Source organism: Ovis aries, chromosome 10 (genome assembly GCF_016772045.2).
Source record: "Ovis aries strain OAR_USU_Benz2616 breed Rambouillet chromosome 10, ARS-UI_Ramb_v3.0, whole genome shotgun sequence".
NCBI lineage: Eukaryota > Metazoa > Chordata > Mammalia > Artiodactyla > Bovidae > Ovis > Ovis aries.
The window spans coordinates 21353855-21381650 of NC_056063.1; the positions used below are offsets into that span (position 1 = coordinate 21353855).

The following is a 27796-nucleotide window of genomic DNA, read 5'->3' on the forward strand; positions in this document are numbered from 1 at the left end:
AATTTTAGCTTCCTGACCAGGAATTGAACCTGCACCCTTTGCATTGGAAGTGCAGAGTTAACCACTGGACCACCAGGGAAGTACCAACACTTCGACAAATTTGGATAGTGGGAAGACAAATAACTACTGTGATCTCAAATGAGACCATTGTCTAGGCAAACCACGCTGTACTCTTTGAACCAGTGTTGACTTTAAGCTTGGGAATAGCCTTGACCCCATGTGGGCTCCATTTGAATTTTTTAGCCTGTTCAACTGATGACAACTCCTCCTCCTCCTCCAGCTCTGCCCCTTCTGCTTAAAGCACTGCAGGACTGCCTTTGCTGCTTGGAACGGCTTCCCAGATTGGCCAAATGCGGGAATCTAAATCCTAGTATCAGGATTAGAAATCTGTGGTTTCTTAAAGTCATGGGTATAGGCCAGGGACTTTTATGCTTTATTGTTGTTGTTTAGTTGCTCAGTTTAGTTCAGTCACTCAGTCGTGTCCGACTCTTTGCGACCCCATGAATCGCAGCATACCAGGCCTCCCTGTCCATCACCAGCTCCCGGAGTTCAGTCAAACTCACGTCCATCAAGTCAGTGATGCCATCCAGCCATCTCATCCTCTGTCGTCCCCTTCTCCTCCTGCCCCCAATCCCTCCCAGCATCAGAGTCTTTTCCAATGAGTCAACTCTTCCCATGAGGTGGCCAAAGTACTGGAGTTTCAGCTTCAGCATCATTCCTTCCAAAGAAATCCCAGGGCTGATCTCCTTCAGAATGGACTGGTTGGATCTCCTTGCAGTCCAAGGGACTCTCAAGAGTCTTCTCCAACACCACAGTTCAAAAGCATCAGTTCTTTGGCGCTTAGCTTTCTTCACAGTCCAACTCTCACATCCATACATGACCACTGGAAAAACCATAGCCTTGACTAGATGGACCTTTGTTGGCAAAGTAATGTCTCTGCTTTTCAATATGCTATCTAGGTTGGTCATAACTTTCCTTCCAAGGAGTAAGCATCCTTTAATTTCACGGCTGGAGTCACCATCTGCAGTGATTTTGGAGCCCCAAAAAGTAAAGTCTGATACTGTTTCCACTGTTTTCCCCATCTATTTCTCATGAAGTGATGGGACCATGATCTTCGTTTTCTGAATGTTGAGCTTTTAGCCAACTTTTTCGCTCTCTTTTACTTTCATCAAGAGGCTTTTTAGTTCCTCTTCACTTTCTGCCACACGGGTGGTGTCATCTGCATATCTGAGGTTATTGATATTTCTCCTGGTAATCTTGAATCCAGCTTGTGCTTCTTCCAGCCCAGCGTTTCTCATGATGTACTCTGCATAGAAGTTAAAGATATTTAATTGGTCATGGACCACCCTCATGTTCATCAATTATTCTGGCAAACAGGAAGACGATCAGGAAGTTTCCCCAATTCTTGTAGGCCTTTTAGAACCAACTGAACTCATTCATTTGCTCTTCTCATTTAGAATCAGATATTGAACTGCTGGAAGAGTTTGTAATTGTCCAACCCGTGGATGCTCTCTCTCCTGAACAGTTGCAGTGTGTTTTCTACTAATATGTTTTTAAAGTTTATTTTCTATTGGGATATAGTAGATTCCCAATCTTGTGTTAGTTTCGGGTATATAGAAAAGTGGCTTGTCATGCATATACATGCATCTATTCTTTGCCAGATTCTTTTCCCATATAGGTTATTACAGAGTATTGAGTAGAGTTCTCTGTGCTATATTTGTTGATTATTTATTTTATATATAGTGCTGTGTGTTTGTTAGTTCCAGCCCCCTAATTTATTCCTCCTCTCCTTCCTCCAGCTTCCAAGATGACTTTTTTCCCCCTCTTGTTACTCTATGAGTTTGTTCTTGTCTTTGATTCTAGGATAAATTGAGGCAGTTCTCTTCTCACTATAAATCAAAAGCACAAGGCAGAGACAAGAAGAGGCAACGTTGGATGGTAAAGAAAGCCAGATAGATGGGCCTGAGTTGAATCCCAGCTCCTCCACTTACTAGCTGTGTGACTCATCTCGTCGAGGTTAAAATCAATTTTAAAATGTGCTGGTGTGGGGCTTCCCTGGTGGCTCAGTGGTGAGGAATCCACCTGCCAGTGCAGGAGATGCAGGTTCCATCCCTGATCCTAGAATATTCCACGTGCCATGGAGCAACCAAGCCCGTGTGCCACAACTATTGAGCCTGTGCTCCAGAGCCCAGGAGCCACAACTGCTGAAGCCAGTGCGCCCTGGAGCCCTTGCTCTGGAACAAGAAAAACTGCAATGAGAAGCCTGCGCAGCGCAACTGAAAAGTAGCCCCTGCTTGCCATAACTGGAGAAAGCCTGGTGGCAGCAACGAACACCCAGCACAGCCAGAGATATTAATGAGCAAATAAGAAATGTGGTAGGGCGCTCGTAATTATTTAAGTGCAGAAAGAGTTGTATGTAAAGGTTCTGGTGCAGGATAGGATTTTTAGATGTTAGAAAATGCATTCATTCAGGGGTTTCCCTGGTGGTTCAGGGGTAAAGAATTCGCCTGTGATGCAGGAGAGACAGATTGAATCCCTGGGTTGGACAGATCCCCTGGAGAAGGAAATGTCAATCCATTCCAGTTTTCTTGCCTGGGAAATCCCATGGACAGAGGAGCCTGGTGGGCTACAGTCCACGGGGTCGCAGAGTCAGACATGACTTAGCGATTAAGCACCAACAAGGGCTTCGACTCTGCACTCTCAGTACAGGGGCATGGGTTTGATCCCTGGTCAGGGGACCAAGATCCTGCATGCTGCAGCTAAGAGTTTGCATGCCATGACGACGATCAAAGATCCTGAGCGCTGCAGTGACGACCTGGCACCGCCAAAATAAATAAGCAAAAATAGATATTGGGAAAAGAAAATGCGTTAATTCAATTGATGTCTCCAGTTCAAAAATTTAGGAGATTTGGTGTGTGGCATAGTCTGAAGCATAGTGTCCGGCACATTACAAGCACTCAATAACTAACTCTGCATCAAATTAATAACCCAAGAATTTATGTAACTCTTTGTCAAAGTGGAGAAGAAATTCCCTAGGGGTAAAGTTGTTACTTCTGTTGTTTATTTATCTTCAGTTATACAGTCGGGTCAGGTATTATTATAAAGGATCGTTTGGGAAACAAGCACTTTGTATATGGTAGTTATTATCACAACCCAGAAACTGGATTCTAAAGCATTAGAGCAGGAGATGCACCTGTCACTAGCAAACTGTCATTTGACCTTCTGGTAACAAAATATATCTTGTTTATGTCAGCGGAGTATGAGCAAGATGGTCACAACAGGCCTGTAGATGTGGTTTTGTAGTTAAGAGGACATGGAGCCCCTTTTGTATTTGGAATCATTTTGGTTAAAAAAAAATGCAAATAAATATAACTCACAGTATGCCACTGTATTTTCAATTTTGGGATAAAATTATTATATACTTCAGCTAACAAAATTGAGCTGTTTGCCAACATTGTCACTCTTAATTTATAATTCAGCGTACCTACCTGCATATAAAGCAGTAATTTTTCACCATTTAATGCTAGTGGTTGTTAGTTTCTTTCCCACTGAATGGACAAGATAATTTATCTTGCTCTAATAGTCTGTGGCAGAAAGCAGAAGCCCCGCAGTGCCAGTGTTCATGTAATTCAGTGACTTCAACTATGCGAAATGTAACTAAAACCTAGAAAATAAGTAAAAGTGACCTGTAGCATTCAAAATGTGATACAGGAACCCTGCTCCCTAAAATGTGTATATTTTCTTCCTAGACATACCCTTTAGACACCTACTAATACACTGATATTATACTGAAATGTGTTAATATTTACTGAAATACCGTATTTCATTGACTTGAAGATCCACATTTTTTTTTCTTTAAACATAAGGATTAGTGGTTTCAAGTAACAATTACTGTTTGCATAAGGTTCAGTGAGTTGGCTGGGGTGGTTGGTAGACCTGTCTGGACTTGTTTACATGACAGAAAGGCAGCAGCTAGAGAGAAGGGGAGCTCCAACCTGCAAGTACTTTTTCAGTTTCTGTTCGAGCCACGTTTGCTAATGTCTCACTGGCCAAAGCAAGTTACACAGTCAGGCCCAGGGTCAGGGAGTGGGGTAGTAGACTGCCTGTTGATGAAAAGGGCAGCCACACCACAGACTGTGGCCACAGACACTGAGATAGGAGGGGTTTCTGAGTGTATTTTTGCCAGCCGTCTACCATCATATTGCAGTGAAATCATAGTTAGTGTTTTATCTTTCTCAGTCATAAATAATGTATCTATGATTGATGATAGAGTTGATTAAATAGGGTATATATATTCAGTTCTTGATAGAAACAATTCATACTGAGTGTCAGAATTTAAAATAATATAGAGGGACTTCCCTGGTGGCCCAGGGAAGGAATCTGCCTTCCAAGGCAGGGGACATGGGTTCGATCCCTGGTTGGGGAGCTAAGATTCCACATGCTGCAGAGCAACTAAGCCTGAGTGCCACACGCCTGCAACACCTCAGCTAGAGGGAAGTGTGCTTGCTGCTGTGAAGAGTCTGTGCCCCACAATGAAAGATCCTGCAAGTTGTGACTAAAACCCAGTGCAGCCAAAAATAAAATTAATTCATTAATTAAAGGGGCTTCCCAGGTAGTGCTAATGATAAAGAGTCCACCTGCCAGTGCAAGAGACGCAAGAGACGTGGGTTCAATCCCTGGGTCTGGAGGTCCCCTGGAGTAGGAAATGTCACCCAGCTCCAGTATTCTTGCCTGGGAAATGCCGTGGACAGAGGAGTCTGGTGGACGACAGTATATGGGGTCGCAAACGGTTGGACACGACTGGGCGGCTAAGCACACACGTAAGAGTTAAAGTGCTTCCTCGTTCCCTTTTCCCCACATCTCAAATCCTAAAGGCATCCTCCAAGGACAGTTTGGTGTATATTTGCTGTGCTGGGCTGAACAGGGTGCCCCCCCCCAAAGATGTATTTTTTATTTTATTTAGAAATATTTATTTTAAATTATTTGTTTGGCTGTGCCAGGTCTTAGTTGCCAGCACGCAGGATCTCTGACCTTTGTTGTGGCATGTGGGAGTTTTTAGCTGTGGCATGCAGGGTCTAATTCCCTGACCAGGGATCGAACCCAGGCTCACCACACTGGGAGTTCAGAGTCTTAGTTGCTGGGCCACCAGGGAAGTTCCCATTTGAATTGATTTAAACCACTAAGTTTGTTGTAGTGATTTGTTACAGCAGCAAATGCGCATGTCTATTTAATTTTTTACTTTTAAAGAAATACTTGGTTATTGGCTAGAAATTCAAATAAAATGAAAGGGTAGAAAGTAAAATCCCCTATTTTTCTTCATCAGCTATTCCTACTGTTAATAGTTTCTTACGCATTTACAAGACTTCAGGAGTAGCCGTATTCATTCTTTCCTTTTGATACAAATAAGATCATATCAGACATGCTTATTTCTTACTCAGCAGCTTGCTTATCTAATTATAGTCTTGGACATATTTTTGTATCAGAATGAGGTGATCTGCCTTATTCAGTACCATAGTTTATCAGTCCCCTATTACAGAAGACTTATGTTTTTCTTTCTTTTGTTACAAACAATGCTGCAGTGAAGGATCTTCAGTAAATCTCATTGGCTGTTATCTAAAAATATAATTGCAAGCAATTAAATTACGACCTGGATGAATGTCACTTTGTGTGTGTGTTTATGCAAGTTCGTGCTGGAATAAGGGTGGGGAAATGTGTGATGGTGGTGATGGTTTAGACTAAGTCATGTCTGACTCTTGCAACCCCATGGACTGTAACCCACCAGGCTCTTCGGTCCGTGGGATTTCCCAAGCAGGAATACTGGAGTGGGTGGCCATGTCCTTCTCTAGGGGAAATGTTTATCTTCCTGTTAAACTTTTTGCATATGTGTTATTTTAACTTTTTTTTTTTTAAGTTGTGAAAAGCATCTAATACATAAATGTATAGTTAAAATGCACTATTGGAAAGGAAACACCCTTGTCAAGAAATTGAACATTTCTGACCAAAATTGAAAAAGACACGTGTCCCATTGTTCATTGCAGCACTATTTACAATAGCTAGAACATGGAAGCAACCTAGATGTCCACTGACAGATGAATGGATAAAGAAATTGTGGTACATGTACCCAATGGAATATTATTCAGCCATGAAAAGGAATGCATTTGAGTCAGTTCTGATGAGGTGGATGAACCGAGAACCTATTATAAAGAGTGAAGTGAGTCAGAAAGAGAAGGATAAATATCGTATCCTAACGTATATATGGGGCTTCCCTGGTGGCTCAGAGGGTAAAGAGTCTGCCTGCAATGCAGAAGACCTGGGTTTGATCCCTGGGTCAGGAAGATCCCCTGGAGAAGGAAATGGCAACCCACTCCAGTACTCTTGCCGTAAAATCCCATGGACAGAGAAGCCTGGTAGACTACAGTCTATGGGATTGCAAAGAGTCGGACACGACTGAGCAACTTCTCTTTTCACTTCAACGCATATATACAGAATCTAGAAAAATGGTACTGAAGAATTTATTTACAGGGCAGAGATGGAGAAACAGACATAGAGAATAGACTTATGGACATGGGGAGAGGGGAGGGGAGGGTGAGATGTATGGAAAGAGTAACATGGAAACTTACATTACCATATGTAAAATAGATAGCCAACAGGAATTTGCTGTATGGCTCAGGAAGCTCAAACAGGGGCTCTGTATCAACCTGAAATGGTGGGGTGGGACGGGAGATGGGAGGGAGGTTCAAATATATACCTATGGCTGATTCATGTTGAGGTTTGACAGAAAACAACAAAATTCTGTAAAGTAATTATCCTTCAATTAAAAAAAAAAATCTATAGAAAAAGAAATTGAACATTCCTGGCCTCTAGAAGGACCTTGTATGCCCTTTCCTGATTTACAGCCCCCAGAGGGAAACAGTATTCTGACTTTTATTACTGCCATTTACCTTAAGTAGAACTCTTAACAAATTTGGCCATCTGGCTCTCAGAAAATTAGGATTGTGATCTAGAAAAGAATATATACATATATGTATAACTGAGTCACTTTGCTCTGTACTTGAAACTAACACAACATTGTAAATTAACTATGCTGCTGTTGCTGTTAAGTCGCTTCAGTAGTGTCTGCGACCCCACAGACGGCAGCCCACCAGGCTCCCCTGTCCCTGGGATTCTCCAGGCAAGAACACTGGAGTGGGTTGCCATTTCCTTGTCCAATGCATGAAAGTGAAAAGTGAAAGTGAAGTCACTCAGTTGTGTTCGACTCTTCCAGACCCCATGGACTGCAGCCTACCAGGCTCCTCTGTCCATGGGATTTTCCAGGCAAGAGTACCGGAGTGGGGTGCCAAAAAAGAATATTAGGATTGGTAAGGGTTGGTGGGGCTTCCCAGGTGGTGCTAGTGATAAAGAACCCACAGGAGACGGAAGAGACCTGGGTTCGATCCCTGGGTCAGGAAGATCCCCTGGAGGAGGGCATGGCAACCCACTCCTGTATTCTTGCCTGGAGAATCCCATGATCAGAGGAGTCTGGCGGGCTACAGTCCACAGGGTTGTAAAGAGTCGGACTGAAGCGACCTAGCGCAGCAGCACTAGCAGCAAGGATTGGTGTAAATGTACAACTTAACAGTTATCCCTCAGCATTCGAGAAGGATTGATTCGAGGACCCTTGAGGATACAAAAATCTGCAGATGCTCAATCCCTTGTATGAATGCCACAGAGGGACTGCCCAATGGCTAAGACTGCATGCTTCCAGTGCACGGGGCGCGGGTTTGATCCCTGGGCAGGTAACTACAACCGACAAGCTGCAACTAAAGACCCCACATATTGCATCTAAGACCTGGCACAGCCAAATAAATATATATATTTTAAATGGCGTAGAATTTGCATGTAACCCACACACATGCACCTGTGTTTGGAAGGCCAACTATCCTTGTAAGATTCCCGGAAAAATATATAATGTCAAATCTGCTTTCAATGGACAACAACCATGGAAAATACCTTTTGTAGGTTTGTTCCTGGGATTCTTCAGTTGTCTGCATTTTGTGTGTATTTGATTGTTTTTTTCCTACATGTATCAATGCCATTTTAGCTCTACCCTTTGCAAGTATCATTTTTAGAAATGATGGCTGAAATGTGGTTCTGCTTTTTGGCCTTCATCCAGAATTCATGAGTGGAGAAGAGCAGCAAAGAGGAATCTGGTTTAATGCTGAGAGCCTGTCAATTTTTTCCCCCCTACATTCATGATTTTAGTTTTGGGTGGTATGGAAAGTAAGAGAAGTCAACAAAAGCTAAAGCCATTGTAATTGATTTATAGTCACGCATGTTGTGATAATTTCATATGTTCATGATGAAGAATGCTTGTGTTAAGAAATAGTTATGTAGTTAAGTATGGACAAGGTAGGAATTTTGCTTTGTTTGCTGTGTTATCCCTAGTGCTTAGAGTAGTACCTGGTACACAGCAGAAGCTCAGAAAATACTAACTATAGAAGTATATATATAAATGTATATATATATATATATATACATATATATAGGCTGCAAAACCTACTGCTGCTGCTTCGTATTGGTAGCGTGCAGGTATTTGGAATGTGTATGTATATTCATAGTAGTTCAAGACCTCACAGTTTATTATTTGAATGGGGGTCATTATTTGTTGTTTAGCTGCTAAGTTGCATTGGACTCTTTTGCCCCTCTGAACTGTAGCCCTCCAGGCTCCTCTGTCCATGGCATTTCCCAGGCAAGAATACTAAAGGGGGTTGCCATTTCCTTCTCCAGGGGATTTTACTGACCCAGGGATGGAACCCTTGTTTCCTGCATTTGCAGGCGGATTCTTTGCTACTGAGCCACCTGGGAAGCCCTGTGGTCATTACTGTTTGCTGGGTAGTGACTTCTTAAAAAAGAATACCCTTTATTTTGAGTGAGTATATTTCATCTGAGATTTTGGGGAACTCTGCTTCCTCAATACACAACATTCTCTTTGAATGAATAATTCTTTAAAAAGCATGTTATACTTTACAGGTTTTCATGCTTTATCACTTGATCCTTACTACAGCACTTGTGAACTACGGGATTCCTGACGTTTGATTATCCGCCTAGTTATCTACTTCATTTTTTCTTGCTGATGGAACCCCAATTTTGTGCAGGTGCTCACCCCTACCCCACTGTGACTTCAAACTAAATTTTGATCAGTTTGAGCCTGTTATGGTAAGTTCCTTGCTTTTGCCAGGGATTGGTTTAGAAAGAGGCACGTGACCCATTTCTGGCCAGTGATGTGAGAGGGAGGGTCTGCTGGCAGAAGGCCCCTCCCTTCCCCTCCCTTATTCCCTCCCTCCCCCTTAGCCCCACAATCCTCACCCCAACCCACCCACCCCCCGCCACACATACACACACGCACGCACGCACGCACGCACGCACGGAAGAAATGAGCTCTGTTTTTCTGCTACTTGTGTGGACTGGATGTGACCACTTGGAGCTGCTCTAGCAGTTTCGAGACTACAAGCAGAGATAGCCTGAAAATAAGCTGTATGCTGAATATGATGGAAGAGAAAGATGGAGAGAACCAGCTACCAAATGAACCAACCCTGGAGCAGCCCTGCTGCTTGCCTTATTACCTGAGAATAAATTTCCCTTTTTGAGAACATCCTGATATTGGTATCCTTATTGCCCTTTTACAGGCAAGGAAACTGAGACTCACGGACCTTTAAATAGGATGATCGTCGTTAGACGGCTGACTTCTCTGTTGAAGTGGGGAGAATTGAAACGCGTGCTCTAGTTCCTCACCCAGGGCTCTTCCTGTTCCATGCGCAGCTTCTCTGTCAACAGCCCTGCCTCCAGGTTGGGAGGGAACTGGATTACCAAATTTAGATATTTTTGTTTGAAATCCATTTTAGATAGTTCCTAGTTATTTTGTGGTTGATTACTTATGACAAATACTGCTTTGAAATTCTCATGGATATTGTAATTGCCTTCTTACCTTGGCTGACATAAATTGAAACTTTATAAATTAACAACTTTTACAAGTAAAGTAAATTGTTTTTTTTTTTTTACTATTTGGCATATATACATTTCAAAATTTTTTTTTTTTAATACTCTGCCTGAGTTTGTAGATAGGTATTTTAAAAACTGTGTTAAATTCTGAGAAGTGATATGGTTCATCTGTAAAGGAATTAAAATAATCATTGACCAGCCTATTGGACTGAATGGGAGTAGGGGCTGGCTGCTGGCTTTGGAAGCAGTATTGGCATTTGTTAACATGGAAAGGTATGGCTGACCGTATTCATGATGTTCTTTGCACTACCATTTACAGATTGTCCTTGGACTTTCTTTTCTGCGTCCAATCCTGCTCTTCCCTCATCTTCCCTTCCCCTTAGGGGTAGAGAGGGTAGAGAGAGTGATCAGTGGCCTGAGGTATAGTCCTTATTGCAGAGCCAAACTGGACAGTGTCTGATCTGAGGAAAGGAGCTTATTCACAGTTGAAGAATTCAGTTAAAGCATATTTAATGTCATGTGAAAGACACTTAGATGGGGGAAGATTGGGTATTTTTGAAAAGAAAATGATTCTTGAATGAACTTACGGTTATTAGTGGTGAAGAGTTGAGGGAAGGATAGACTGGGAGTTTGGGATGGACATGTACACACTGCTGTGTTTTAAACAGATAACTGATAAGGAGATACTGTAAAAAAAATCATTTGAAAAAAGACAGTGAAAAATAAAATGATCTTACAAAAAGGAAAGACAAGTTTTCCTGGTGGAAGCAGTGACTGAGTCCCCTGCCTCCTGGAGACTGCGGTGTGTGTCTCCCTCCTCCCCTTCCTTCTCAGGCTGAAGCGACTGCCGTGCTGTTGAGGACCTCTGGGTGGGGCAGAACCTGCCCTTCTCTTGGCCCTTTGGCTCCTTCCTTGGGGCTGGGGGGCTGGCCAGCTGAAGTGAGCAGACTAAAAATAGGACCAGTTCTTCAGCAAAGTGGCTGAGTTCCCTCAGCTTGTTCTTTGCCTTCCTAATCTAGTAAAATACAGTACATTGAAGAATCTGATCTTGGAGAGTGGTGGGATTTTCACTGGGCACCTTCCAGAATATTTTCTTAATTCTTGATTTCACTTAAAACTACAAGTGAACCCAAATTCTTAATTACTAATGACAAAAATTAAAATTCAGTTTTGTATAATTATTAAGAGTATCTTCAGTGTATAATCCCCCCCCCCCACCTCTGCATTGGAAAGCTTTTTGTCCTTAAAACTTTATTTCACAACTGAAATGAGCTGTGTGATGTCCTGATAAGGGTAACTGAACACCAGGATTAGCACAGGTGACACCATATGTTGTGATTATCAGCTTCTCCTTAAGGGTCCTCTTGGGCTTCTGTTTGAAGTGCTTAATGATTTGATTTCTCCTTTTAAAATTAAATAAACATGTGAGTGGAGAACTTTCCCTTCAAACCAGCGTAGCTGCTCTTCAGGAGACCATCTGGAGCCATGAAAATGGGGAGTATTTTAAGATCTGTATGAAGGTATTCGGCTTCACCATGACATGTAGTTTGGGTATTAACAGAAAACCTGCTGCAAATAACAGAAAACCTGACTCATTCATAGTCGCCAACAAATTAAGGGGTTATTTTCCTCTTGTTATTACTGTGAGAAGTCCAGAAGTGGGCGTTTCAGGATTGGTCAAAGCCGTCAAAGACCCAGACCTCTGCCTTTCCATGTGGCCGTCTTTAGTCATCTTGTCACTTCGAAGTCTCAAGATGGCTGCTCTCCAGCCAGCATTGCGTCTGCCTTCCAGGCAAGAAAGAGGAGGAGGGCAGATGGCAAAAAGGCATGTACCAGCTGTGCCTGTTCTCTTTCAAAGAGCTTCCTGGAAACTCAGTTCAGTGACTTCTGCTTGCATCTCATTAACCAGAACTGTGTCATACTGCCGCCCCCAGCTGTACATGAGGCTGGGAAATGCAGTTGTGTTTTGGTGGGGCAGGTTGACATGCTGAACGCAACTGGAATTCTGAACACAATTTTGAGAGGATTATGTTGCCCCTAAACTAATGAGACTCAAGAAAAATAAAATAAATGAACATTAATGGAAAGCCTACTGCATACTAGATGCTGTGCTAGTTGCTTCTGGGTGGGTTTATGTTATTTAAGCATCAGCACTCAGAAAGGTCATATGCACATTTATTTAAAAGGATAAAAAAGTAAGTTCAGGGTGGTTTTATAGAGGATTCATTTATTAATTTATTCTTTGTGGCAATGTCCTTGTGTTTAACCTATTAAGCTTGGAATTAATGTAAAGGACTGTATCTTGAAACCCAGATACTATAATGGGGAATTTTTACAAGTTTAATTATATTAACTTAATGTGTTGAAGCATCCATAAATAGAGGCTTAGAGAAAATATTTGCAGTATAGATGAAACAGTCTTAATATTCATAACAGATAAAATCTTCTACAAGTAAATAATAAAAATTCACCTTATTAGAAAAATGAAAAAATATGGAAAAGCAGCCGTGTCTCTTAAGCAAATAGTCTGAAAAAGTTGGGGAAAAAAACAATGCAAATGAAAAGAAATACTGAATCACTATGTCTTTGATCCCCAGCTTGGCAAATATTTAAAAAACTGATAGTAATCAGTTTCACCCAGATTCTAGGGAGAAAAAGCACTTTTATGTACTGTTGGCAGTACTGTTAGATTGATACCATTGTTTCGGAGAGCAGTTTGGTGTTATCTGTCAAAATGTGAAATGTACGTACCCGCTGACTTAGCAGGACCCCTTCTTGAGATAATGGCATGATTTTACAAAGATGTTAATTGTGGCATTGCAATTAAATATAAATGTGGAACAAGCCAAAATGTTCATCAATAGGGACATGGTTAAGTAAATTATGTGATGGCCATACAATGCAATTATTTAACTGAAAAGTTGTCTGTGGACTATTAAGTAGTAATAGTAATTACTGTTACTATATAAGTAATAAAGTATTTAACATGTATACTATTTTTGTGATAGTATAAAAATAAATCTATATATGTATACAAAAGAATTGGAGTAAGAGGTCTGACAATTTTTCACTTTTTATATGTAGACTTTCTATGTGTAGATATTTGAATTTTTTTACAAAAGTGAATTACTTTTGTGTGTATTTACATAGTTTGCATTGATGAATTACGTTTTTGGAAAACCAGTAGTGACTTTTTAAAGCAGAATTTTTTAAAAAAGGGATGTAAGCATTTTAAATTCTATAAAAATGCTAAAATGCTAATAGTGATTTTTATGGCTTGTCTTCTGGGAGTTATGGGGGAGCAGAAGGAGGCAAATGATGTGGTAGGGAGAAAAAGGCCTGGATTAGTGAACAACCGAAATGATACAATATCGGAGAAGAAATAGTATGTATCTTCCTATTACCTTGTATAGGACAGAATAGGCTAGATTATATTGCAGTCACAACCAACCTCCAAATGTCAGAGGCTTATACCACAAAGATTTATTTCTCACTCATGGTTCATGGCTATTGAGAGTTGTTGATTCCTGGGTTGGGAAGATCCCTGGAGAAGGGGAAGGCTCCCCACTCCAGCATTCTGGCCTGGAGAATCCCACGGACTGTATATAGTCCACAGGGTCTCAAAGAGTCGGACATGACTCAGCGACTTTCACTTTCACGCTTCACTGTGGGCTCTGCAAACAGAGTTGGGTCGGCCAACAGAGCCTCCATCCACTAACTTGGGCAGTGCCACTCACCGCATCGGGGTGGGGACTTGGCAGATCCTGCGCTGGCTTTTATAAACCTCTTCCCAGAAGTGAGCCACCTCACTTCCACTTAACATCACATCAGTCAAAGCAAGTCTCATGGTCATGCCTAAATTTAAAGAGGCTGGGAAGAGCATCCTACCACGTGCTTGGGAGGAGGCGCATCGGAGGCTTTGGGAACACCCGGATGACTCCTGTAGCGCTTCATAGGGGAACTATGAGATGAGCTTCTATAACAGTGTCTGGCATGTACTTATGTTTTTGTTTTAGTGGATAAAGTAATTTATGCTAATCTAGATGGATATCTTAAGAAATGTGTAAGAATTGACTGGCATATATATTGAATCTACAGGCATTTGTTGACTTCACATTCTACTAAATTTGCGAAAGATAAAAAGATTTGTTTGGGAATAGGTACTTTTTAAAAAAAATTGAGATATAGTTGATTTTCAATATCTTTTTAGTTAATTTTGTATATAATATATTGTATGTAGTTGATTTTCAGTATTGTATTGAATAATATATTATTCAATATTATGTAAATCAGGTGTACAACAAAATGATTCAAAATTCTAATCAATTATATACCATTTAATGTTATAAAATATTGACAGTATTCACTCTGCTGTACAATATATGAGAGGGCGCCCCTAGGCGCCTCCCCATAACCACTAGTTTGTTCTCTGTGAGTCTGTTTCTGGTTTTTTTATTTTTTATTTTCACATTTCACATATGAGTACTAACGTACAGTATTTGTCTTTCTCTGTCTACTTAACTCACTAAGCATTCACCTCCAGGTGCACCCTTGTTGCTGCAAATGGCAAAGTTCATCCTTTTTAAGGACTGAGTAGTGTCCATTGCGTATGTGTACCATCGTTACCCATTCATGATAGACACTTAGGTTGCTTCCATATGTTGGTGATTGTAAATAATACTGCTATGAACATTGAGGATACATGCATCTTTTTTAATTAATGGTTTCCATTTCATTCAGGTGTACACCCAGGAGTGGGATTGCTGGATTATATGGCAGTTATTTCTAGTTTTTTGAGGAACCTCCGTACTGTTTTACATGGTGGTGTACCAGTTTATATTCCCACCAACAATGTGTGGATAGGCACCTTTAAAGGAAGATTTTGTGATGACTTTTCATAAATATTTTGAAAATCCTCCTCCTTTTGCTCATTCTAACTCTATGAAGAAAGTGTTTGTTATAAAGGAAATTTCTGTGAGGCTTTTGGTGTATTTTTACAAAACTCTAACTTAGTGAGGTTTTAATTTATATAACAAATTCTTATTTATAGTATCAGGGATGCATTTTATAACAGGAACTCTTTAGCTATGCTATTGGCTGAGTGGGAAGGTACATTTCATTAACAGAAAGGACATCTTTTTCCACAACCCCCTACACTCTTGAAGTCCAAGAGCAGAGTTCTTTTTATGTTTTCATTTTTAAAAATTTTGTGTTTACCATGGTTTTTTTTGGTATCAATTTTTGTTTTTTGCCCATGTCCCACGGCATGCAGGATCTTAGTTCCGCAATCAGGGATTGAACCCGTGCCCCCTGCAGCGGAAGCCTGTAGTCTTAACCACTCAACGACCAGGGAAGTCTCCCTTAGAGTTCTTTACTATTGTGATGTCCATCATTTAGCCAGGAAGCTTCCGGGCCTGATGGAGTTCCTCTTCTTTATACTCTTCCTTCCTTTCCCCATAGTCCATCCTGTTTTCTCATAAATAAGCAGACTTTTCAGGTCCTTAAATTCCTTAGGATGGAACAAGATAAGAAAAATGTTTCTCCTAGAATCTGAGAGGAGGCAGAAAATCCCTCCTGCTGTTTTCATCGAATGGTGGATTGAATCTCAAAAAAATCTCAAGAAATGTGTCCAGGGCCCGATATGTTTGAGATGTAGGCCAGCTTTCTAGGTCTTCCATTTTTCCATGCTAACTTGCTTGATTGCTTGGTTTTATTTTTCTCAATTCTGTAGTTGTTAAATAGAAAACGTGCTTTGTTCTTTGTGATAAGGAAATTCGATGATAAAGGCTGACGCTGCCCATGTGTTTCTATGTAATGATAACGTCTCCTGCCATTATTCAGCAGTCTTTGCACTGATTGTAGAACTCCAGTGCCTGTGAAGAGAGCAGTCATACCTCAGCCGATGTAAGAGTTTGGGGTGCCTCTTAAATTCAAGTGACAAGCCCTGCATGGACTCAACAGAATTTTGTCTTGTCCTCAGGCCACTTGGGCTTAGTGCTACATTTTGGCAGCAGTTCCTTGAGAGTATCAGTAAAGAGAGGATATGAAAGATAATTAACATTCTTTTTGAGCACGTGGACTATGTGCCAGGAGTGTCTTATTACGCTGACCTCATTAGCAGTTTGCTCTAGGCCAACAGATGGCCTGTTTCTAAGACTCGTTAGTACCAGTGGTACTGATAATAAACTAAGGCTCAACAGTGTGGTGCCCTGCTGCTGGCCTCCGAGCTTCCTGAGGGCAAGGCCTGTGTCTTGTTCTACTGCGCATCACCCCGTAGTCCCACAGTGTGTGTCAGTCAAGTTAGTTCAATGAGGGGTTTCCCTGATGGTTCAGTGGCTAGGACTTAACGTTCCCAATACAGGGGGCCCCGGGTTCAATCCCTGGTCAGGGAACTAGATCCCACGTGCCACCTCTCAGACCCAAAGCAGCCAAATAAATATTACTTAAAAAAAGAAAAAAAGGCTACTTCAGTGCCTGTGTAAGTGGATGGGTGAATGAAGGAACCAGTGGACAGAGTCAGTGGAATCACTTGGCCCCTAATTTGAAGAGCTTCATGGTTTACAAATAATTGATGGATCTTGACATAGTCAGTGGATGTGGAAATGGTTTCCTACAGCGGAGCATAATGCCGCCTGACTGCCTTGTATGAAAGGAACCTGCCTGTCTGTCCCCGTCATTCATGACATACGCCCAACCCACACTGTAAGTATGTTGCATCAGCCTGTGACTGATTAACCCATATTCTCACAGAACGTTGCTGGAATTTCCCTGAACACAGAACATCCCAGTTCTAGAAGGTGGGAGGTTTGCCAGCGCAAAACAATGAAGGCTCCTCCCAGCCCGTGGCCACTGTGATCCTAGAAGAGGGCGTGGTGGAAAGGAAGGAGCCCCATTCCTGTCATCTAGACTGCTGGAACATCTGCACCTTCCATCAGACTAGAGAAGCAAACAAAATAAGTGATGCCTTTGGCCTCTCAAAACATGACCCGGGATGGTGAGCAGAAGAGCTCCAAGCACGCAAAAGCAAATGGTACCGCGCTTTGTCTTGCTGACATTCATTCTGTCAACCCTGTCAGTTCCTTCCTTCCTCATAAGACCCACTTCTTCCAAAAGCAGACAAAGAAAGAACTCCAGCAGAGAGTTTGGTTTAGTAGAGATTCTCCTTCTGGCCCTTCCAAAATTAAATAAGGAGCTCAGTTCCCTCAAATAGGATTGGGGACTGTTTTCATTATTCTGTGGTTTTTCCATAGAATGTGAGAGTTGGACCATAAAGAAAACTGATGATTTTGAACTGTGGTGTTGAAGACTCTTGAGAGTCCCTTGGACTGCAAGGAGATCCAACCAGTCAATTGTAAAGGAAATCAGTCCTGAGTGTTCATTGAAAGGACTGCTGCTGAAGCTGAAGCTCCAATACTTTGGTCACCTGATGTAAAGACCTGACTCATTAGAAAAGACCCTGATGCTGGGGAAGATCGAAGGCAGTCCGGAGAAGGGGACGGGAGAGGATGAGATGGTTGGATGGCATCACCTACTCAATGGACGCGAGTGTGAACACGCTTCAGGAGATAGCAAAGGACAGAGAAGGCTGGCGTGCTGCAGTCCATGGGGTCGCAGAGTCGGACAGGACTGAGCGACTGAACACCACCACCACCACCCTATTGTGGGTAATCAGAATAAGGATGAGAAAAAACAGTGGTGACTTTCCGTACACACAGGCAGAGAGAAGAGTTCCTCGTTTCTAATAGTAGGTAATAATCGCCCTTACAAGCCCCCTCCCGGTCCGGAAATGGGGGAGGAGCTTAACCATGGTTCAACCCACTACAGTTAGTGTGATGTAATAATTTTAGTGGCGTTTAGGTAAAGGCTCACTTTGAGACATGTGAAGTGTTCTGATTCTTGTATTTCCCCTCCCTCTGCATTTCTCTCTAAGATGGCATCTGGTGAGCTGGAGGTGGGGGTGGAGGGGATGTGTAGACCCACCTGGTGACCTCTGGACCCTGTCTGGCTGCGCCCTGGAGCAGCTGCCCTGGCCCGTCGCCTGGGCTGGAGGTGGCCAAGGGTGGCGTCCCTCCCTGGAGCCGGCCGCTGAAAACTCTCACTGGTGGAGCTCCTGTTCTGCTTGTCATGCTCCGTCGCGCCTGGTGGGGCTCTTGGCGGGCTCCGCTGCACTTTGGCCCTTGCAGGCATGTCTCCCCGCTGGGTCTCTGCCATGTCCTTCGTCCAGCTCTCAGCCTAGCAGGCTGGTCCCCTGCCGTCTCTGTAGTGACACCACCTTCCCAGGCGTTCCCGCGGCCTTCTGCCCACCCCCACCGGCATCTCACTTCCACCCCACATCCGCCCAGGCAGGATTTTCTGGAAACAAAAGTCAGGTGAAAGTTAAATGCTGGCCGTTGTTCTGTTTGCCTTTGCTCTAGCAAAGTTGACTTTGCTGACTGACCCTGGTTTGGTGGGGTGGGCTGCGAGGCAGTCTTTCCCCAGAATCCTAAACGGGAGGCAGAGAGAAGCCCCCGCCCTCACACATGCCAAGCCGGGGAGGTTGGGACATGCTTACCCACCTCCTGCCGTGATTCCCGCTCCCCCTCTTTCCCACTTCCCTCTGTACCAGGCCTCCCTCCTATCCTCATCCTGTCAGATCCTAACTTCCTTTTCCCGCCCCACCCATTGACTGTGTCATGTGGCTTGTGGGAGCCTAGTTACCCGACCAGGAATGGAACCTGGGCAGTGAAAGTGAGCAGCTCTAAAAGTGAAAGTCATGTAGTCATGTCTGACTCTGCAATCCCACGGGATAGTCCATGGAATTCTCCAGGCCAGAATATTGGAGTGGATAGCTTTTCCCTTCTCCAGGGGATCTTCCCAACCCAGGGATCAAACCCAGGTCTCCTGCATTGGAGGCGGATTCTTTACCAGCTGAGTTAACTGCACTGCCAGGGAATTCGCCCAGAACTTGCTTTCCATGTAAAACTCGATGAGCAAGTCTCCTTGGCTTCAATATGTTTACTGAAGTTAAAGGGATTTACAAAAGGGCCTTTTCTCCGAATAAAGCCTGGAATTCCTACTGTGAAATCCTATGCCCCTTACCTTGCACCCCTCCCCGCCCACTCAAATTCTGCCCTAACAGAAGCCTCACTGAGCCAGACAGTTGCCTTTGATAGGTTGGTGGGGGGGTGGGGTGAGGTGGTCATGTTCAGTACAAGTAATTAATAGCATCAAAATACTCTCTTCATTAAGTGTATAAGAATTAAAGGGATCTTATTATTATTGAGACTTCTCTGATGGCTCAGATGGTTAGGAATCTGCCTACAAAGCAAGAGGCCCGGGTTCGATCCCTGGGTCGAGGAGATTCTCCGGAGAAGGAAATGGCAACCCACTCCAATATTCTTGCCTGGGAAATCCCATGGACAGAGGATCCTGGCGGGCTATGGTCCATAGTCTTCCGCACGGAGTCGGATACGATTGAGCGACTCAGTTTTATTTAAGACTACTTTGAATCGAAGGTTCTGTGGACTTTATATCTTCAACAGTGTTGCAAATAATAAAGTGGGTGCTGCCTCAACTCTCTGCGTGAAAGTTTTAAAGTACTTGGTGTGATGGTGGCCAGGCCTGTCCTTTTGTGTTCCATCAGGCACATAGGGCAATTGCTATCAGAAAAAAAATACAGAGATTAGATCAGTTCTGGAGGGACCATGTGGTACTAGTGACTCAAAATCTTGGGTGGAGGGGTTAAAAGAAAAAAAAAAAGAGCTTTGGCATTAATATGATGATGATGATGATGATGAAACTGCCCCAGTTAGTAATACAGTAGAATTTTCTGTTTTTAAATCAACAACAAAAAACCCAGACTTCCCTTGATCCTTGTTTCTTAATTTTATTTTATCTTTTTGCTCAACTTAATTAGATGTGGAAAGCGAAGAGCATGGCGGGGGTGGGGTGGCGAGAGAGAACGAGAATGATGGGTTATTTAGCTTCATATAAAACAGTGCATTTTAGGTTTATAAAATTGCACTGAAATTGTACGTCATTATTTTCTGTTTCACAATCCGTAGGATTAACCCCAGACTCATTTATGCTGTGCTTTCTCCCCACTTCAGGAGGCCACATGCTGGCTGTGTGGGGCTTTTGTAGTGTATTTGCCTCCTTGAAGATGGTATTTGAATTGTAAAAAGATGTTTAAGTGGAGCACTTAACATTCCTCTCTGAGTTCCCAGTCCCTTCTTCTTTAGGCAGTTTCTTTGTTTTAATTCAGTTCAGTTGCTCAGTCGTGTCTGACTCTTTGCAACCCCATGGACTACCAGCCTTCCCTGTCCATCACCAACTCCCAGAGCTTGCTCAAACTCATGTCCTTTGAGTCATTGATGCCATCCAACCATCTCATCCTTTGTCGTCCCCTTCTCCTCCTGCCTTCAGTCTTCCCAGCATCAGGGTCTTTTCCAATGAGTCAGTTCTTCACATCACGTGACCAAAGTATTGGTGCTTCAGCTTCAGCAGCAGTCCTTCCAATGCATATTCAGGACTGATTTCCTTTAGGATTGACTGGTTTGATCTCCTTGCAGTCCAAGGACTCTCAAGAGTCTTCTCCAACACCACAGTTCAAAAGCATCATCTTTCTTTATGGTCCAACACCTACATCCATATGTGACTACTGGAAAAACCATAGCTTTGTTGTGTCTACTAAAAAGATGTACAACTTGAGAGTTTCGAGTTAAGTTTTATTTGGGGTAAAATGAGGACTGCAGCCCGTGAGGCAGCATCTCAGATAGCTCTGAGAGACTGCTCCAAAGCAGCAGCGGGAGAAAGTCAATAATTAAGGTTTCGGTGAAGGGGGAGTTTAATACCATGAAGCGTTCATTTTACGAAAAGTTTTTTGTTAGTCATGAGGATCTGATGTCACCATGAAGGGATTTAGCGCTTCTCTAGATATGAGCCATGAAATTAAAAGACGCTTACTCCTTGGCAGGAAAGTTATGACCAGCCTAGGCGGCATGTTAAAAAACAGAGACATTACTTTGCCAACAGAGATCCATCTAGTCAAGGCTATGGTTTTTCCAGTAGTCAGTCATGTGTGGAGTTGGACTATAAAGAAAGCTGAGTGCCGAAGAATTGATGCTTTTGAACTGTTGTGTTGGAGAAGACTCTTGAGAGTCCCTTGGACTGCAAGGAGAGCCAACCAGTCCATCCTAAAGGAGATCAGTCCTGGGTGTTCATTGGAAGGAATGAGGCTGGAGCTGAAACTCCAATACTTTGGCTGCCTGATGCGAAGATCTGACTCATTTGAAAAGAAAGACCCTGATGCTGGGAAAGATTGAAGGCAGGGGGAGAAGGGGACGACAGAGGATGAGATGATTGTATGGCATCACCGACTCAATGGACATGATTTTGAGTAAACTCCAGGAGTTGGTAATGGACAGGGAGGCCTGATGTGCTGCAGTCCATGGGGTCGCAAAGTGTCAGACACAACTGAGTTACTGAACTGAACTGAGATATGGGGAAATGCAAGGATTGAGGTCACAAAATCTGTTCATAAAAGCATCCAACTATCTAAAGACCTGTCCCACCAGATTCCCGGTAGCACAGAGTGCCTCACTCCACCCTGAACTCCCTCAGGGGTTGTTGAAGGTCAATAGCTTTAAAAGCATGGGATTCAGTCTCCGTAGAGGCAGATGGCAAAGGCCTTTGTGGTTCAGTCATTGGCAGTGCTCTTGGTAAGTGCCAGTTTGTAGTTGACAGTCAGCAAAGGAATGTCTCTGCTTTTTAATATGCTGTCAAGGTAGGTCATAGCTTTTCTTCCAAGGAGCAGGCATCTTTTAATTTCATGGCTGCAGTCACCATCTACAGTGATTTTGGAGGCCCCAGAAATAAAGTCTGAAACTGTTTCCACTGTTTCCCCATCTATTTGCCATGAAGTGATGGGACCAGATGCCATGATCTTAGTTTTCTGAATGTTGAACTTTAAGCCAGCTTTTTCACTCTCCTCTTTCACTTTCATCAAGAGGCTCTAGTTCCTCTTCATTTTCTTCTCTAAGGGTGGTGTCATCTGAGGTTATTGATATTTCTCCCGGCAATCTTGATTCCAGCTTGTGCTTCATCCAGCCCGGCATTTTAATTATTGCTCCTTATTTCAGTCTTGTGAATCTGTCCAAATCTGTATAAGCCAACACCCACTGTCTTGCAGCTACTGCTCCCGTGATAGCCCTCTTGTGGGTAAATGACTGTTCTTTCCTGGCCAACAAGCACACATTTACAGTCTCCTGGAGCTCAGGGGTTCCTGGCCTCCAGGATCCAATGCCTGATGACCTGAGGTGGAGTTGATGTAATAAGAATAGAAATAAAGTGCACAAACAATGTAACACGCTGGTTTCATCCTGAAACTACCACACCACCCCGCTGTCTGTGGGAAAATTGTCTTCCACTAAACCAGTCCCTAAACTGAACTGAAACCAGTCCCTAGTGCCAAAATGGTTGGGAACCAAAGCTATAGACCACTGGTTGGTTTCAGAGACAGCTGTGCAACAGCTGAGCTGCCCTACGGTATGTATATGCTAAGTCACTTCAGTCATATCCGACTGTAGCCCTTCAGACTCCTCTGTCCATGGGATTCTCCAGGCAAGAATACTGGAGTGGGTTGCCATGCCCCTCTCCCTCCTCCAGGGGATCTTCCCAACCCAGGGGAGTGAACCCACAGTTCTTATGTCTCCTGGCAGGTGGGTTCTTTACCACTAGTGCCACCTGGAAAGCTTCCAAGTTTTAAATTCTAAACCTGGGGGAAGTCAGTAACATGAAAATTAACCAGTAGGAATTTTAGGGTAACATTCTTTCATTTGTTTATTTACTGAACATTGTGAACAATATGCTTAGTACTGTGCTAGGCTGTGAGCATAAAAACACAGGACATACCATTCTTCCAAAGCTCACAGAGGCAGCGAGGTAACCAGTTACAGTAGAGAAGTTCAAGTAGAGAAAAGTGATCCAAATTGCAACACTTCTGGCCAACAGCCCACTTGTGGGATCTTAGTTCCCCAACCAGGGATTAAACCTGCGCCCTCATGAAAGCTCAAAATCCTGGCCACTGAACTGCCAGGGAAGTTTCTAAACTGCAGCACGGTTAAAAGTAAGGGTATACTTAAAAATAGTTAAGATGGTAAATTAAGAAAAACTTTTTTTAATTGGAAGATAATTGCTTTACAATGTGTTGGTTTCTGCAGTATACAGCAACTGGCATCCGTAATAATTGGGTATATAGATCCCCTCTGTCTTGAGCCTCCCTCCCCTCTCCCATCCCACCACATGTTGTATGTTTTCCTTACAGTTGAAAAAAAGAAAAGGGTTAGTAGTTTTTTTTAGACCAGGACCACAGGCATACACCAGGATAGTCCTGGGCAAGCCAGGTGAATGGATAGCTTAAGAGCTATGCTAGAAGGATGGAAGGATCAGGGGGAGGATGGGGTTGGGGGGAAGCAGGGAGAATGCCTTACTTTCCTTATCTGTAAAATGGGTATGGTTATAGCACCTAATCCATAGGGGTTTTTATGAGGATTCAGTGAGTTAATTCAAGCTCCTAGAATTCTGCCTAAGAGTTCAGCATATTTTAAAAAATCTTTCCACCCATTTTTCAGTAACCACCTGTTACTTTCCTTGGTTGTAGATTTTTTTTTTTTTTTTTTTTACACAGTAGCCTCTCAATGGCTGTTCGTGGTTTAATCTTTTCTTTAAAAAGTTATTTTACTTTATGTTTTATCTTTTGACTGTGCTGCATGGCACGTGGGATCTCAGTTCCCCGACCAAGGATCAAACCTGTGCCCCTGCATTAGCAGTATAGTCGTAATCGCTGCATTGCCAGGGAAGTCCCTCTGGTTTAATCTTTAGGACTCATCTAGTCTCATCAGTGAAGCCGCTCCTTTCTCCAGCATGCCACAGGTCAGAATGAACATCCTGCGGACATTTGGAAGCTACCTTATTTCTCATCCCCTCTAGAGATTCAGGATATTCTCTGGTTTCTGTCCTCCCAATCTTGTTGTCATTCCTGTCTTTCCACAACACGCAGTTTTATAGGCAACTCTTTGTAAAGGAATGGACCCTTTTTTAAATGTATAGAAGTAATTTCTTCACCTCTCACCCCATGCTTTTAAAATAAAGGGGCAGAATAAACAGAAATAATTAAAAGACTATGCTCTCACTGTCACCTCATATTCCTTTCAAGAGCAGTCTTTGAAGTGGCTGAACCCCATTTTGAGATCGCGTAATAAGGGACGAAGGATTAGAGCAAGGATCAGGTTGGGAGACACCAATAGAAGTGAAATTGATTCATTTAATCAGAGACTACTCCAGGCACCTGCCTTTCTTGGGGTGGTTGTGGACAGATTACTGCTGGATTCTGATAGGATGAATTTGCTAAAAGCGAGAGAGAGTTCAGATTTCATCCCAGATACTCTAACCCTGTATTTCAGGCCTTGCCTGATTGTTATTCTCTGTTCCCAAGAACTGTGGTCCGAGCCATCACTCTTCCACTTTTGAGACTCTTGATTTGCTTGTCCTGTTTCATTCATTGCTGGGAGTGGCAGGAATCTTATGTGCTGGCATCTTGAACAACTGCCACCTTCATTCTGTTTGTTTTAATTCTACCGGTGTTCAACAAATATTATTTGAGTTTTTGATTGTATTGGCACTATTCTAGGGAGGGGATACTACTTTTGGGGAGAAATAAACAGTGATCGTAATAGGTAAGTAAATGGTGTGTTGCAAAGTGATAAGCACTGTGGGGAAAAAAAAAAACAGAGCAGAATAAAAGGATTGGGAACACAGATGTGGGGGCAGGGAGGGAGTTGATGTTTCTAATTTTTTATAAATGAATGGTGAGGATGGTCCTCACTGAGAAGGCAGTATTTGAATCAAGACTGGAAAGATGAGGAGGTTAGAGGGAACAGTTGGTGCAAAGGCCCTGGGGCAGAGGTCAGTGTGGGTTTTCCTGGTGGCTCAGACAGTAAAAAATGGTAAAGAATCTGCCTGCAATGCAGGAGACCCAGGTTTGACCCCTGGATGGGGAAGACCTGCTAGAGAAGGGAATGGCTACCTACTCCAGTATTCTTGCCTGGAGAATCCCATCGACAGAGGAGCCTGGCAGGCTGTGAGTCAGTTGCAAAGAGTCAGACAGAACTGGGCAACTAACAACTTTCACTTTTCAATTTCAGTGTGGTAGGGAAAAGAGTGCTAAGAGGCGTGGCTGGGGACTGTCAAAGGGTGAAAGATTGCATTGTGGACCATTGAGAAGATGTTGGCTCTTACCTGCGGTAAAATGGGAGCCTTTGCAGAGCTTTGAGCAGAGGAGGGAGAGACTGGACTTGCTTTACCAGTGTCAGCGACTGTTGTGTAAGTGATGACTAGGTTCTGGGTGGGGGTAAGTGAGGACGGAAGCTGGGGGCCAGATCGCAGTAGGAGAGGCGATGATGACTGACCTGGGTAATGATGGCGGAGGTAGTGAGAGGTGACCTGGATTCGATCCCTGAGTTGGGAAGGTCCCCTAGAGGAGGGCATGGCAACCCACTCCAGTACTTTTGCCTGCAGAATCCCATGGACAGAGGAAACTGTCGGGCTACAGTCCACGGGGCCACAAAGAGTCGGACACAGCTGAGTGACTTTCACTTATGTAATGAAAAAAATGTATGTTTATCTTAAAAGTAGTCATTTGTCCTTAAAAAAAAGAAGGCAAAGATATTTATGATGCACAAAGCAAAATTGTTTTACCCTGCCCATGGCAGCCGCCACTCATCTTTTTTACCTATTCTTCAGTAAGATTCAATTAAAATATTCCTCAATTTGGAGGATTTCAGAATTTCAGTACAAAAATGGCAGTCACTTTATAGGATAAGTATCTCTGGACTTGAGAGCTAAGCACAAATATTACCGAGGCCAACTAAAACCCTGTGGAATTCAGCCAGGATGAGGCAACTCAGGGTATGGCCAGCCCTGGCTGAGGGCGGAATGCTGACAGCGCAGGGGTGAGGTGCAGCCAGAACTTCGGAAAGGAGACTGGTATCAACGGAGGGAATTTTCACCTGATGCAGCATTTAGCACTTAGCCCTCCAGCGAGTTCCTTCCCTTGGATTAGCACTGTCATACCTTGCTAAGAATTAGTGAATTCTTCGGGCCTAGCTGGGTCGCCCAGAGTCCCCTGGCCACTAGGCCAGACCTGCTCCCACCAGCAGCCTCCTGGGGAGAGTCTGCAGGGAGACAGATGCGAAGGGATTCTGAATATTCTAGAATTTCACTTGAAAATCTCCAACTCCTAAGTAAGTGATGGAATGAGGCCTGAGTTTGTCTTTAGAACATAAAATTCTTCCACAGTACAACCCAGATCTTCTCTTCTTCTTGACAAGCACTTGTGACAGCCTTGCTCTGTGGAAGCTACACGAAGCGTCTCCTTACAGGCAAGGCTCATTAAATTGCTCCTTCCTCTTTCTCCGATCCAAAGGCGCCTCTCCAGTGACTCCAATCATTAATACCGATGGACAGTGAAATCGTTGTTGTTGTTGTTTTAAATTGTAGATGTTGATAGATTGTTTAATTTTGTATATGACGTATACTGCATTTCATAATTTATGTGCAAAATGCGGCAGGACCTAAAACAAAATGAAACCGGCCTAACAACAATTTTTATTTCAGTGAACTTTTGGTCCACAGTTTGGTGTTTCTACATTCCTCTCTTCCATGCTTCGTGTCACGTTACTGAAGACAACAGTAACCAAAAAGGCAAAGATTAAATTCCGTTCCTTGTGGATGGAGAAGAGGAGACAGGATGACCTTGCTTGATGGACCAGATGAAGGGCACGTGGCTGCTTTACTCTGTCATGATTTAACTGAATGGAATTTTCTTCCTTGAGGCTTTCTAATGTCTAAAAAGGACCTAAGAAACTGAGCAGCATTTTAAAAATAGGCTCATCACTAGAGATTGAGCAGCAGGATAAATTCTTTGCAGGGTTAGGCCCTCTTCAAAAGAGATCTTTGTGTGCCCAGTGGAACTTCTCTGTTTATAACTGTGATTTTCTTTTTTAAACATTTTGACTGTGATCTTAGTTCCTCTGCCAGGGATAGAACCTGCACCCCCTGCGTTGGAAGGCGAGTCTTAACCACTAGACTGATGAAGGTCCCCGCTGTGATCCATTTTGATGGTTTTAAACCATGCCTTGAAAAAAAAAAAAAAACCATGCCTTGACAGTTTCCTTGTGTATCAGATTAGGACTTTTGCTAGAGTATTTTTCCGTTTTGAAGTTGAAATTCTGAAATTCAAATTTGTAGTTTTAAACTATGGAGAGGCAGTCTTGGAAAATGCCTATGAAGTTAGCTGATTAAGTGATACTCTAGGCTGGGAAGTAACTGACAGACACCAAATGGATTGTGTAAGCTTCTCTTAGCCTGCTTTGGTCTAGATGCTTATTTTCTCTGCAGTAGCTTTAGGAGCACAGATGGTTACTGGTATTATTAATTCAATACCTAAAAGAATTGGAGTCCCACGGAAACTGATGCAGTCTAACCATGAATTTGTTTTAATGTTGTCTTTATGAAATGTGAGATGAATTTGGGGTAAATTGTATTTAAATTTCCCAATTTAACGTGATTTTCGGAAAGGCTCTTGAATGATGGGATTCCTCATGGCAAAGGCTCTCTAGCTATTCTTACTATTCTGTGTTTATCTGTAAAGTTTGTAGTCAGTGTCATGAAATAAAAGCATGTGAAAGGGAACTGTTACATTCTGTACAGATGTTACACACTACATAGATGATAATCATTAACGACATAAGCTTTTTATATGAAACTATTGTGTGCGTAG

General features: G+C 42.9%; 1 protein-coding gene across 2 annotated transcripts in view; it reads left to right on the top strand.

Annotated features, from left to right (window-relative positions):
- The window catches only part of WDFY2 (WD repeat and FYVE domain containing 2), a 183924-nt gene that overhangs the window by 18986 nt on the left and 137142 nt on the right, over window positions 1-27796 (top strand). Inside the window, exon 2 of one of the 2 annotated variants that reach the window (XM_060394375.1) lies at window positions 1-27796. This exon is cut by the window's right edge and continues 23643 nt beyond it. The exons of the other annotated variant lie outside the window; for it this stretch is intronic. The gene's annotated coding sequence lies outside the window, so the exon portion shown is untranslated. 2 annotated transcript variants of the gene reach the window in all.